Source organism: Curcuma longa, chromosome 6, assembly GCF_044706935.1.
Source record: "Curcuma longa cultivar G26 ecotype Majalengka, Jawa Barat chromosome 6, ITB_CL_G26_1.1, whole genome shotgun sequence".
Lineage (NCBI taxonomy): Eukaryota > Viridiplantae > Streptophyta > Magnoliopsida > Zingiberales > Zingiberaceae > Curcuma > Curcuma longa.
This window is the reverse complement of record NC_133866.1, coordinates 374,572-387,248: the sequence shown is the minus strand read 5'-3', so window position 1 is coordinate 387,248 and position 12,677 is coordinate 374,572. Positions and strand designations below refer to the sequence as shown.

Here is a 12,677-nt window from a genome sequence, read left to right as displayed (position 1 = left end):
AAAATAAGTTCAAAGATGCGGATGGAGCACTTAACGATGTCGGATGGGGTCAAAAGTTATCTGGTATGAGTTTTACCTGGTACCGAATGAAGGTCTCTATAAGAACTTTGAAACGCATCCGACTATGTCTCGTTCTGATTCTCGAGTCAAAAGTTAGGACCCGAAAATTGTTAGTGCAGGAAGCACTAGCAGATCAAACCAGAGTTTTGATTATGGAACTAGGATCAAGTTAAGTATGTGGTTTGGCTAACCAGGTTGAATTGAGCTTGCAGAAAACAGGTTAAGTCCTAGTGCTGCTAGGCATGAAGTCTTGGCAGAGTCAAAGTGCACCAGGCAGAAGTCTGGACTTGGTCAGGAGGACCAAGTTGCAGAAGGCTGGACTTGGTCAGGAGGACCAAGTTGCAGCAGAAGAATGGACTGATCAGGAGGATCAGTTGCATTACAAGTCCTGGGGGGCAACGACAGAGCCGAGCACAAGTCCAACGGGTCAGGAGGACTCGGTTGGCATCAGGTAAATTCTCCCGAGGGAGTGGGTGAGGACGCGTTCCTACGAGGAACAGTAGGCGTCGGTCTAACCCAGGATCTCACCGGAGATCCGAAGTTAAGACTCGGAGTTGGTTCGGTGAACCGACTCAAATACTTTACATGTTATTTGTGAGCTAACTTTTGTGCAGGAAGAAAATCCGACGAATGCTTAACTCCGGCCGAAAAACTGATTTTTCGGGTCTGGAGTCGACCCAGATGGGTTCTGGAGTCGACTCCAGCCGAGTCAGCCGAAATCCGGAGTCAGCGCGTCGAGTTTTCTGCCAAATCAGCCTGGAGTCGACTCAGGTGAGCTTTTGAGTCGACTCAGGGTCAAATCTGATCGCCGCTGCCGCCACCGCAACTGGAGTCGACCCAGAACGAAGATCCGAGTCGACTCAGGAAGGATAAACGACGAAGACGATCAAGTTTTATCTGCCACGCACGCTGGAGTCGACCCAGATCTCCATCTGAGTCGACTCAGGTCGACTATATAAGGAACCCGCGAGCAGCAGCCGGATTCAACACTTCCAACGCTTCCAAATCTCACTCTCGTGACTCCCAAGCGCTCCAAACTCGACGTCGGTGCTGTGCCTGCTCCAAGCAACCTCTTCTTCACACCGAGACGACGAATTCGACTTCCGGGAAGCAAACGCGAGCACAAAAAGTTTGGTAACCAATCTTGTATTTAATTCTTTCAAATTCTGTACTCGAGTTTTGTAATCGATTTTTCGATATACTTGCTGCCGGAAAGGGGCAAGTGAATTAGTGGATTGCCCAACGTAAACGGTCAAGGACCGTGGGCCTTGGAGTAGCAGCGTTGCGCTGTGAACCAAGTAAAAATAAACGTGTCAATCTCTTTTACTTTCTCTCTGTTTTTGCTTCCGCGCAAATTGTTTAATTGCTTCCGCTTTCGCACTCGAAGTTTTCTGAAAAATTGAAAAGCGTGCAAACACGCTATTCACCCCCCCTCTAGCGTGTTTTCGATCCTACAATTGGTATCAGAGCGGGGGTTCTTGAAAACAGTGCAACCACTGATTCAAGACGTTTTTTGAATTTTTCATTTATTTAATTTTTTGTTTTCTTTTCTCCCGCACTACTAATCCAAGACCAAGTCTTGGAAATTCTTTTCTTTTATTTTCTTGTGTGCAAAAACAAATGGCTCAACAAGAAGGCTCAAGCACCGCGAGGCCACCTCTATTTTCGGGTGACGATTTTCCATACTGGAAAACCAGGATGGAATGTCACCTGAAAACCCAAGTAGAGATGTGGATCATCATCCAGACGGGACTCACAATCCCAACTGGTAATGATGGAAAACCACTCTCTTGCGAGCTCTGGGACTTACCAAGGTTTAGAGTGCCAAGGAGCTTTGGAACAAGTTGATCGAACCAAAATACCAAAACATTAGGGTATTAAAAAGGGTTAATTGAGATTAATTGAGCCGAATGGATTTAAAGGCTGCAATCGCGATCTCGTTCCCAATCCGCGCGATCCTTTCCTCTGTTCTCACGCGAAACGCCTCTGTTCTCCTCTCTTGATCCCGATCTCGCGACCACGGGAGGCTGGCAGTCGGAGCTGGCGACGAGGAAGCTGCCGGCGTCAAGGATCGGCAACCCTAGACTGGGGGTTTGGCAAGAGAGGTGCGGATCGGGCAGCAACCGGTGACGCCGAGAAGGAGAAGATTGGCGACGCGGTGAAGAAGGAAGAGATCGACTCTGATAGGTAAGGGATTTCTCAGTGAGATTGTTGGATTTCTAGGGTTTACTTGGGTCTAGATCTTGTATTATGATTTTTAGAACTTGGATTGAGGAGTTCTGCTTGATCGGGCGGATCGACGGCGGTGAATCAGAGAAGAGGAAGTCGATAGGTAAGAAGCTGAGCTTGATTTCGATTTGTGCTTGGATTGTGAGCTTAGTTCTATGATTTCTTAGTTATTCCGGATCCAGATCTGGTGTTGGATCGATTTCTTGGGCTTGGACTTTGGATCGGAGGATTTGTATTGGTTTGACCGGCGGCTATTAGGTAAGGTCTGCTTGATTGGTGGTGATTGATTCTTGGTTTGAATCTTATTGAATAGCGTTGAGTTTCTTAGGTTTGCTGTTCGATTTTTCTCTCCTCAGTTGTTGTGGTGAGCCGATCGAGTTTATCTTGATTTTGGCCGCAAGAAGTTGAGACCTAGGGCAGAGCTGGAGTTTCTGTTGACACAACTGATTAGAGATTGGGTTGTTCAGCTCTGATTGCTGTTTGGTGGTGTGAAATCAGAGTTTGATTAGGCTCCAATCAGAGGTAAGTGTTTTGAGTAATGAATCTTGATATAATTAGCTCGGTGGATCTGTTCTTGGTTGAGTGTGGATACTGTTTGAATCAGTTCAGTTGTTATTATTGAGTTGTGATAGATCTAGATCTGAAATTACTAATGGAATTGAATCTTGATCGAAGACTAAAGGTTATTAATGGATTAGGATTAGGTTACTGTTTATTGGTTAACTAAGGTTGAGCTTATCCCTTAGATTAGGTTATGGATAACCTAAATTTGGATCTAATTAACCACGATTAGTTTGGTTGGGTTAATACCTATTAAATCTAACGTGGGTTAAATTAGGGTTGATTAAATAGAGAATTAACTATATTAATGGATTAATGAAATTAATTAATTAATTGGTTAATTCCTATTTAGTATATAAAGATTTAATTAGTCTAACCTAAAGATTTTGATTAAACATGATTTTATTAGATTGATTAGTTAAACCATAACCTAAAGGTTAGATTAATTTAACCCGAGTTAGGTTAACGAGATTGAGTTAAACTAACCCTTAAAATATAACTTAGGGTTTATTTGATACATTCTGGTATTTAGGATGTGATATTATATTTGCAGGTCCTTGATTGATTTTGGGGCCTTCGATATTATACGGGATTATATTTTCTGGAGGTTCTTATTCGACATACGGTTACCAGGTGGATAGTCTACTGTATTTAGTCAATACAGTTTCTTTTCTTCTTTACAGTACATGCTTCCTTTCATTTCTAGTGATTAGAATACTTATCATGCTCTTATACTTGTTATAGATTAGGTACTTTGATATTCATGTTTATCACATGCTTGATCTTATTTCTTTGACCTTGTTATCAGTTCTGTTTATACTCTTTGATGCTTGAGATCATTGTTATCCATGCTTATGATTACTGTCTCTGTTTTAGTTATGTTATCATCATGTTGATACCTGTGATCAGTAGGACTTTTCATTAGTACCTACACATGTTAATTAACACGGTGTTGATTAACATGGTAGAGGATGATTATGCTGATTTGATCATGTCATCATTACGCATGAGCTTGATTGTAAATCCCAAAGATGTGGGTGTATCTTGCCGGTAGTTGGCCTATAGTGATATAGGTGGTTATTACCCTTCCATCATGGTGATGGGGACTGTATGGCCTGTACGCAGTCCGGCTGTATGGCCTGTACGCAGCCGAGTCAGTGGTCTGATCTCGACACCGCGATGGGGTGGTACTCAGTCTGGCTATATGGCCTGTACGTAGCCCGGCTGTATGGCCTGTACGCAGCCGAGAGTTATTCTCTGGACGAGTATTGAGGACAGCACTGGCCATAGGTATTGTACGTAGCTCTTGTCGGGACTACCCTACTGAGGGTGCTACCAGGTTACTTTGTTGTAGTGCTGGATTCATAGACCCGCTATTGTCTTACACCTCCGACTCATTAGACATGAGGCGCTGGAGTCAGTGTAGACTGATGCATTACATGCACATATTTGCATGATGAGATTTATATACATGCATTGGACCGTATGTGTGTGCATTACATTACGAAGTGATTGTGTATTTGTATTGATACCTGGTTGACACATTGCATATATGATCATGCATATGGATTACTACGTGTACCTGAGATATGACATTGCTTATATGATACCTGTAGGAGTTACGATACCTTACACTGTTCTTCTGTTACTTATGCTTCTTCCATATCTGTTCTATTATGATTTACCCTATTGAGCATGTACTTCTTTCTGATTATCCACTGAGTATATTTGTACTCACCCTTTGGACTCTGGGATTTTTCTGTCTTCCCAGATATCAGGTAGGAGACTACAGCTGATGCCGAGGAGATCCTGCCAGTCATGCTACCTCACAGCAGTTTGTGTTTGTTTTGTGTTTGTGGACTTGTGATTGCATGTGTCTGTGTAGTGGTTTTATTTTCTTATAGTTCGAGTTTATTCATCGTATTGCTACTATGGACTTTATTACACTGCTTTCATCGTATATGTGGTTACGGATTTTATTCTCCGTTCGAAATTTTAGTATATTGTGTTTTCTGCTGCGTGTTATCTCTTTTGCGAAGAATTAACGAGTTTTATACGTTAATACTTTTACGGATGCATTGCATATATAGTAGGATGTGTTGAGTGGCCGTGTGGGTCACATTTATAGTTATTTTACTTGTATAAATCCATAGCCTGTTATGGATTGGCCGTGTGGGCCTTATATATGTGTATGTATCCAGGGAATTGTCATAGATACAGGGGAGATGCTGCCGAAATTTTTCGGACGGTCGTCTCCCGGGTCGTGACAGAAGCCTTACTATATGTTGATTGAGACCCAACATTCCTCCTTGTTGTAGCTGAAGTAGTATACCTTTTTTTCCCCCTTAGACTTAACTTCTCAAGATCCTCTTGGCATCATTATTCAAAATTTTAAATATCTTGCCTATTTTTCTTGCTAAATACCCTTCATCTTCTCCATTGGATGTGGATGATCCCTCCAATTCTTTTGACGATTCTAATTAAAGAGGATGTGGCACTTCTTTTATCCTTCTTGTTTGTTACATGCATAAGCGAGTCCTCTTATCTTCAATTTCTCTTCTTCTTTCATACTTACATATCTAGATTCACGCAGTTCTATAGTTGAAAATAATTTCATACTTTAAATTTTTGGACATGTAGGAAGTGTCTATCATACATATCTAGTGTGATGCTCATGAAAATCCATTACGGGTGTCGCATATCATCTCCCAATTTGATATCATTATTTTTCTAATGCTTATTAGGTCGTGGATCAATTCCTAATACAGTGAGTGCATTTGTGTCATCTCCTCACCATTCAACATTTTGGAATTATTTACCTAAGACTTAAGAAGATCATGTTTGGCAAGTTGGGTTTATCATTTTCTATGTGTTCACTTTGTTGCTCCTTATTCCATCTATTCTTAATTAATATTCCTCTATTTAGGTCCACGAGAAACTCAAAATCATTCTTGAGAATTAAATTAAAGTAGTTAATTCAAAAATTAGTCTTAAGTAGCATTCATATCTTAAATTCTTCTTAATTATGCAATGGAATTCAGCCATCTCTTTCCTCTTGGTTGAGGTTCTGTCCGTGGTTAGTCTACACCAAGTTTGGGATTGTTTGTTGGTGCATTTATAGAGGAAGTGATGAATATAGTGCTTTAATCTGAATTTTTTTTCTTGTAATTAATATTTTTTTTTATAATGACCAAAATGAACTGCTTATATATAAACTGCTTATCCAAATTTGGAAGAATATATATATCAATGCAACATGCATTACTGTCTAAATTTGAAAGAATATATAACACAATTGACCAAAATTAGCCATAATTATTCGAGTTAAGACGTAAGTATTTTTTGACATGAAAAGTTTACATTAATTAATATTATGTTAAAATTGTAAATTAACAGCATATTTTGGTAATAAAACTGATCAAAAGGAGGTTCTGTCACAAATTCAGGTCATATTATTATTTTTATCAAAAGTATTTATTATTTAAAATGAAAATTAAGATACCGTCTCAATATATTTTTTATTTTAAAAATACTCTTATTCTAGTATTTTGTACATGTATTAAGTAGTTATTATAATATAATATAAAATTATTTAAATTTATCAAAATTATTTTATGTAAAGTACCATAAGTACGAGGTAATTGTTATGATTTTAGTAGGTATGGGCAATAATTATTATGATATTGTTGACTTTATTTTAATTTCAAATTGATAAAGAATATTTTTGATATAATAATATTTTTTGCATATTTGATCAAGTTGAGTCCACTTATTTTAATTCATCATAGTTGTTATAATAATACTATAATAAAAATATTTTCGAGGTAAAGAAATATATTAGAATGCTAATTTGATTTTTGAAAAAATATATTTAACCACAGTCAAATTTTTATAATACTCAAATATATCTCATTTTTATATTTATCAAAATATATAATTATTTCTCATTATATTTCTCTTTTATTAGAAAGTTGACTACCTATAACTCATCAGTCAACTACTTAAGTTTTTATCCATTAATGAGCTCGTGATAAAATATTTTAAAGTTGTATAAATTTTAAAAACCTACAACTCTTTATCTAGACCATTAAATCAATGTATGAGGATATGGTTATACTTTTCAGTAAAAGGTGGAATCTGTCACTCCAATGGCCCTACACAGTCAATCTCATGACCATCTACGAGGAGGTAAGAGTATAATTACACTCAATATAATATAAAAAGTATAATGAATTTGATTTGAAATGTTTCTTAAAGGCTTAAAATCATCAATGAGTTTTGATAAAAATTTATTAATAGTCAATCGGAATCTCAAAATTACTTTACACTAGGGTCATTATACTCTTGAAAGCCTCTTGAATGTAATCATGCCCTCGGACTTAAATTTCATAGCCTGGATTGAGAATTGTAGGTTTTTAAAATATTCACAACCTTGAGACAATTTTGCTCATGCTCACTAAAGGATATAGGTCTGTCATACTTACTCATCAACACTATCAAAAGGTTCCTATGACTCCCCTGGTTTAAATCATATAAAGATTTTAAAATTTTAAACACTATAGGATCATTATTGAGTTTTGATCAAAATTAGTTGATAACCTTAGGAACTTCAAAATCACTTCAAATCAGAACTATTCCACTCTTAAAAGCTTCTTGAAAGTATTTATACTATTGTACTTAAATTTCACAATCTAAATTGAGAGATGTGAGTTTTTGAATTTTTTACAACTTTAAGATAATTTGACACAACTCATTAAAGTTCCTAGTCCTGTCATGCTTACTCGTCAACATCACTAAAAGTTTCGCTAAACTCCCCTGATTCAAACCATGCCAAGATTTTGAAATTCTGAATATTGTAGGGCCATCAGTAAGTTTTGGTCAAAACTCACTGATGATTTTAGACATCTTAGAAATACTTCAAATCAAATTCATTGTACTCCTTATATCATCCTAAGTGTGACCATGCCCTCAAACTTAGATTCTAAGTCTAGATTAAGAGATATGAATTTTTTAAATTTTCATGACCTTGAGATAATTTGACATATGCTTATTAAAGGACCTAGGCCTACCATACTTACTCATGAATACCACTAAAGAGTTCCTATAACACCCTTAGTTCAGACAAGGTCATGATTTTAAAATTTTAAACATTGTATGATCATTAATGAGTTTTGATTAAAATTCACTTATGCCCTTAAACACCTTAGAAATATTTCAAACCAAGTTCATTACACTCCTTCCATTATCCTGAATGTAATCATGCCCTTAGATCAAGAATTCACAACCTATATCAAGAAATATAAAATCTTAAAATCTTAACAACCTTAAGATGTTGGCACAAGCTCATTAAGGACCTAGGCTTATCATACTTATCAAAACCATCAAAAGGTTTCTAAGACTCTCCTGAATCAAATCATATTAATATTTTAAAATTCTATACACTATAGGATCATCAATAAGTTTTAGCCAAAATTAGCCTTAGACACTTTAGAAACACTTTAAATCAAGTTTATTGCACTTCTTACCTCATCCTGAGTTTAATCATACCCTCAAATATGGATTTTATAACCTATAGAGAGTTGTGAGTTTTTTAAATTGACATAATTTTGAGATACTTTGTCACAAGTTCATTAAAAAGTTTAACATTGTGTAAAAAATTTAGCAATCGACTGATGAGTTATGGGAAGTTGACTACTAATAAATGAGGGGTATAATGGAAAATAACTACATATGTTTGATAAATATAAAAATTGAGTATGTGTTTTAGATATTATGAAAATCTAACTATACAATTCAATAAAATATCATTAAATAATTTATGATTTGCCGAGTCAATTGTAGGATCGTTTAGGAGCACTAGAGGGGGTGAATAATGCTTTAGGGAATTTTCATAATTTTTGAAAAACTCGTATAACTTACGTACATAAATCAGAATTAGCAGTGGAAAATAACACAAGTGACACAGTTGATTTTACTTGGTTTACAACCACAGGCTGCTACTTTAAGGCCCACGATCAGTGATTATTTCCGACGAGCAATCCATTAAATAATTCTCCTCTTACGAAAGGGAGTTAATCGCTTTACAAAAATGATTAGGATATGTAACATGTATACTGATCTAAAACTATAAGTACAAAAGCAATGAATAGTTTTATCGACAGAGTAGGAATAGATGTGCAGACTTCGTTGCAACTCCTCGACGTGATGACAACATTCCAGATGGAAAATTTTCGTGCAGATGGTCGTCGTTGAGTCGTAGTAGGATGCTCCTAGGGTTCTCCCTTGAGGCTGCTTATATGGACTGATCCGGGTGTCTAGAAGCCTTTTTGAGTGCCTCCACATCATCTAGTTGATCCACTTTCGACGCTGACTCCATAATGCCTTATCCAGATCTAGGAGCCAGGAGACTGAGGTGTCCCGATCACTGGGACTTTGCCACCTTACCGCCTCGCTGGCCCGTTCCGTTGACATCCGATCGCTTGGAACAAATCTAGGCGCTTGGACTGTCCGATCGCCTGGATCCAAATAAGGACACCCAGAATACAAAGTTTCAACTCCTCCTTTCCAACATCACAAGTTAGTCCAAAACACAAAATAAAATAGGAAAGTAAACAGTTTAGCCAACTATTTGGTCTTAACTTCAGACTTTCAGTGAAACTTTAGGTCAAATCGACGTCTACTATTCCGCTTACTAGAAACGCATCCTCACCCATTTCACTCGAAAAAATTTACCTTGTGCTAATTAAGTCCTCCAGACTTGTTAGATTTTCACTTTGTCTCGATCCTCGACCCCTAAGTTTTCTACCGCTAGATGTCCAGTCCTCCAGTCTCGCCTAGATTTTCGCCTGGTGCTCTTGATCTGCTAAGAGTTCTTGCCTAGTCCTCCTGAGCAGGACTTCTTTGTCCAATCCTCCAAACTAGGTCTTCCACCTATTTCTCCAGATTAGGACTTCTTTTGCCTAGCCTCCAGCTAGGACTTCCACTGCCTAACTGCAACTAGGGTTTTCCTGTGCTAGGACTAGCCACAACTAGGGCTTTTCTGTGCTATCTGCACACATCAGTTTATCTCATCAGATCACTTTATACACTTAACTTGAACTCTTTCCCATTATCAAAATTTAGGTTCGATCATCTGGTACTATCTGCACCAATAATTTTCTCCTTTTTGATTATGACAACTTAGGTTCCAAGTTAAGTAAAAATATTTGCATTAATAGTAAGGAAGTAAATTCACAGTAACAATTAAGGCAAGTCATAACAAATATCAACAACTTAAAATACTTGACTCCCCCTTAATTCAGACTTCCCCTGAACTTAAGTTTTAATTAGAAAATTTTAAAAATATTTTCTTACTCTCCCCCTTAATTTGACATAGTTTTTGGTCTGTCAACTTTCATTAACCCATTTAAGTCATACTTATATTTTTGAAAAAAAATATTTTGCAACAATTAAATAAATTTTTATAAAAATTTATTTTGAAAATTTTCAAGTTATATTTTCCAAACATTTTTAAAAAACTATTCAGCTTTCAATAGAAAAATATATTTAACTCACAAAAAATATATTTAACTTATAAAAAATATTTTATTTTAACTTGATCTGATCTCTTCCCCCTTTGACATAATAAAAACAATTAGAAAATATTTTATTTTTGTAAAATAATTTTAAAATCACTCTATCACATGAAAAAAATGAGTTTGAGTCCAAACATGTTATAATAATATAAAAATACTTAGATAAAAAAATTTATCTCTTAGGCACATATCCAACTTAGGTTTTAACTAATTATCACAAGATAGCAACTTGACTAAATTAGTTAAGTATAAGTGTATCATTCTAATTAGCTTATGCTAAGTAAGAACACTTAACTTGATTCATAGTTTATGTTTTTAGCCCAAGTTTTAGTTTGATGCATAGACATAAGTATCTGAAACTTAGACTATGACCCTATGCATTTCACACTGTTCTAGGTTTCATTTTATAATACACAATCAAGTTATCTAGTGTGTTTTGTGAGATGCGTCAACCTAAGTCTATAGGTGCATGATTTCTACTGGAGTACCTAGACTAGGGCCAAAAATTTCTTTTTTACTTTTGAAAATATAAAATTTAAACTAAGTTTTTCAAAGACAAAAAAAATTTTGAAAATCATTTTGAAAAATAAGTAGTAGTAGATTTGAAAATATAAGTTTTAAAAAATAAGAAATATTTATACTTAGTCTATCAAATACATTTCTAACAAAGATAATAAATAATTATGTGTAATAAGGAAATGCAATAATCAACTAGAAAAATGCAATAATCAATCATTACATAGTCAATACTGGAGTCAATAATATAAGTCAAAGATAAAACTAAAAAGTTGGGTCTACTGGGGAGGTGGATAGGGTGGCCCATGCCCAAGGTATGAGCATGTTCATCAACTCAGAATGCCTAGTCCTATTCTGCTCCTCCTGACTCTCAAACTGGCTAGTCACAATCTGCAGATAGGAAGCAACTAACTCGTGCAGACTGTGGACTGACTCGTGCAGACTGTGGACTGACTCCTCAAGTCTGATTACTCTCTGCTCCATAGTGATATGAGGTGAGGGTGGAGGAATCTGGAGAAGGTTAGCTAAGTCAATGTCGTCGTCGTCCTCCTCCTCCTCAGCGGCTGACTTTGGCTGGTTCCCCCATCTCTAGGATAAAATCTCATCCTCATCTATATGTACCCCAGCTAAGGAAAAACTTCTAATACCTAACATGTCGAACTCACTAGTTGGTTTGACTTTACCTGAGGTGATGTCAAATCCAAGTGATGCTAGGAGCGATGTCAAAATATGACAGTAGAGCATATATACCCTTCTACGAGTGGTGACACCAGATGAAAAAATAATAGCATAGAATATATGTAAACTAATGTTTATATCTAGCCTATGATGTAATGTATATAAAAGGAATGTATGAAAAGGTTGCATCATCACGACATCCTTGGTAGTCAGGGGTAGAATGCAAGTCACTAAGACTCTATATAGAATATAGTCCTGCACTCTGAGTCTAAGTGAAGAGAACTGGGTCACAGTAGGGACCCTCTCCTCTCCAAAAAAAGTATGAATGCATGAGGTCTAATGTGATATGTGAGTAGGAATTCCAAAAAGGTACTTTCCTAGGTGGGTAGCAGGTAAATAAACATGATGAATGTCTAAGTCCTAAGTGCTCTCTAATAATGGTGAGAGATAAAATAAAATCCCTCCTGGTTATTCAGGTGGAATAAGTCAGATCGTTAATCTGAACTAAGTTATTGTATAGCTCGGCACACAAACTCATGTTAATCGGACTAGTACAATACACTAGTCACTAAAGACCGTAATGCTCTACGACCTCCATGGATGGTATACATGAACATGCAAAAAATGTCCTATAAATATCTAGAATGCAGAGGAACAAAAGTTAATGATGTAAACCTAATCCTAAGTTCCTAAGTGGGGAATCTGGGATCTATACTAGGAATACTAGAAGTACCAACCTCAATGGTCTTCCTCTTAATACTAATATACAAATTAAGACTTAACTAAGAAAAAATAACTTTAAATTGCTTTAGGATTATTTTGGGGATTTACCTAGGTATTTTTGGAAGATCAATAAGAAACTGATGTCCTAGAACCTTGGTGATGGCGCAGGAAGAGGGTTTTTGAGGTTGGAAGAGAATTTGGTGTGGTTTAAAAATTTAGGGTTCGGGTTATATTTTTTATAAACGCGATCTGGCCACTTGGATTTCGCGTGGTGCAGGGCGCCTAGAAAAATTTTCAAGCGTTAGGATTCAAAAATTAGGGGTGCCAGTATAAAAT

The 12,677-nt window shown here is 36.5% G+C and overlaps 1 long non-coding RNA gene across 1 annotated transcript; it reads left to right on the top strand.

Moving 5' to 3' along the window:
• The first annotated feature begins 3,401 nt into the window (after nt 1-3,401).
• LOC141830291 (uncharacterized) lies at nt 3,402-4,829 on the top strand. The gene is made up of 2 exons (XR_012601954.1): nt 3,402-3,483; nt 4,622-4,829. It is a non-coding gene; the product is annotated as an uncharacterized LOC141830291 (long non-coding RNA).
• Nucleotides 4,830-12,677: the final 7,848 nt, after the last annotated feature.